This window comes from Octopus bimaculoides, chromosome 4 (genome assembly GCF_001194135.2).
Source record: "Octopus bimaculoides isolate UCB-OBI-ISO-001 chromosome 4, ASM119413v2, whole genome shotgun sequence".
NCBI lineage: Eukaryota > Metazoa > Mollusca > Cephalopoda > Octopoda > Octopodidae > Octopus > Octopus bimaculoides.
Genome location: NC_068984.1, coordinates 88474239 through 88476444, shown reverse-complemented (window position 1 = coordinate 88476444; position 2206 = coordinate 88474239). Strand labels below are relative to the sequence as shown.

At 35.1% G+C, this 2206-nt stretch overlaps 1 long non-coding RNA gene across 2 annotated transcripts in view; it reads left to right on the top strand.

The window, feature by feature from the left end:
- Positions 1-161: 161 nt before the first annotated feature.
- Positions 162-2206, top strand: part of LOC106869446 (uncharacterized) — a 65610-nt gene continuing 63565 nt past the window's right edge. Inside the window, exon 1 of one of the 2 annotated variants that reach the window (XR_008263974.1) lies at positions 162-612. This is a non-coding gene — a long non-coding RNA (uncharacterized LOC106869446). The remainder of the gene's footprint in view (positions 613-2206) is intronic. The other variant, XR_001409400.2, reaches the window with a different exon arrangement.

Below are 2206 nucleotides of genomic sequence, written 5' to 3'. Positions count from 1 at the left end.
ATATATATATATATATATATATATATATATATATATATATAGATAGATAGATAGATAGATAGATACATGTAATACAGAGATCGACAGACAGGCAGACAGGCAGACAGGCAGGCAGGCAGGCCGAGAAAGAGAGAGAGTAGGAGATGGGAGAAGAAAGAGAAAGAGAGGGGAGAGAGAGAGAAAGAGAACAGCATCCACTCTCATACTCTCTTTTGATGACCGACATAACATATAAGTGGATTGATTGGTTAGTTAGAACCATACTAGTTTGGAGTAAAACATGTTATTTTAAATTTTATCTCCGCCTCTATCACTAGAGATACACACATAACGCACACACGCAAGTATTGGTAAAAGTGTGACAAAAAACTGTTGTATTTACAGTTGTAAATTTTTTTGCGGAAAAACTACATCGATGTCCCAGTCTGTACAGTTGGATTGATTTGGAACTTACTCGCACCCTATAAACATGCAAGGACAACATCAACAACTACCTTAGTTACTTCTTTACTCGTGGAACTACAAATTTATTCTTTTGGTAATCATCTGACCTTTATAGAAGCATTTCATTCTTATTATTTGTTATAATCGGTGTTGTTGTTTTTTTTACACGTGAGTTGCTTTTGTTTCCACTAGCAAATTTACTGACTAACTTTTCATTGTGTTTTTCATCCATTCAACTCCTCTTCCATTCTCTCTACTCTCCTTTTTCGTCCCACTCGCTGTTTGCTTTGTTTCATTTTCTATCCGGCTTGTTTTTCATTATTTAACAGATTTAATCCTTATAATATAACAAATATAATCCTTATAACAGATAATACAACTTTTCTTTTTAACATTTGCAACGAGCCTAACACTTTCAGAGATGAGTAAACTTCGAATGTTAAAACAATTGTTTTTCTGTCTCGTAGCTACTTCGACCCGCCCAATAACAACGTTTATATTTTATAGTATGCGACCATATACTTCATTCTCCTTACATATATCTATTTATTTGTGTATGTTTATCTATTTTTCTGTCGAGATCTATCTATCTATCTATCTATCTATCTATCTATCTATCTATCTATCTATCTATCTATCTATCTATCTATCTATCTGTCTGTCTGTCTGTCTGTCTATCTATCTGTCTGTCTGTCTGTCTAATTTTTATGTGTGGGTGTTTATGTGTGTGTTTGTGCGCGCGCTCTTGTGTGTGTCACCTAACCTACCGGTTCATGGGCCGTATCTTCTTAGCTGACCTTTTCTTTGTTCCAGATGTGAACAGGTACTCCATAAGTGCCTTAGTTCAATAAATTCGGAGCGAGTCGGGTGGTAAACTTCAGATATTCTAGTTCGTAAAACATTAATTTTATTATTGTCATCAAGAACACGCGCGTGCGCACACACACACACACAAATTTTATACATTCATATCCCTAACTATTTATATTAGGTATGCACTTGTCTGTGTATATCTATCTTTTTATCATGGTTCCTCTGTCGATTTCAACGACTAACTCAGATGTTTAAAGCAGCTCACCTTCTCGTTAAATTAACGTATAGGTGGCCGAATATTCCATATACATGTGAAATTCTAGCATAATTCCTCCAATGAATTAGCATTTTACTCTCTGTCTCTGTCTATCTCCCGTCTCTCTCTCTCTCTCTCTCTCTCTCTCTCTCTCTCTCTCTCTCTCTCTCTCTCTCTCTCTTTCTCTCTCTCTCTCTCTCTCTATACACACACATACAGGTGAACTGATAAGTGCAAAACAAGGTGGAAAATATAGTACTCGAATACCAAAAAAGGTAGAGTATTATGCTTTTATTAAAGCTGCTAAATTATCACCGAACTGTTACTCAGAGTTTCACTTTCCCGTTCGTCGGACATCACAACTGTCCGACGAACGGGATCACGAAATTCTGAGTAAGTCTTGTGATATTTTGCAGCTTTAATAAAAGTATATGCGTGTGTATGTGTGTGTGTGTGTGTGTGTATATGTACTTTTATTAAAGTATATGTGTGTGTGTATATGTATATGTATATGTAAATATATATATCTGACGTCCTGTACACAGATATGCATCTATATATACATGTTGATGTAGGTATGTACATATATGTATGTATACATGCATATGCTTATATATCATTTGTATTGGTGCTCCAGCATGGCCACAGTCAAAAGACTGAAACAAGTAAAAAAAAAAATTTAAAAAAAAAATA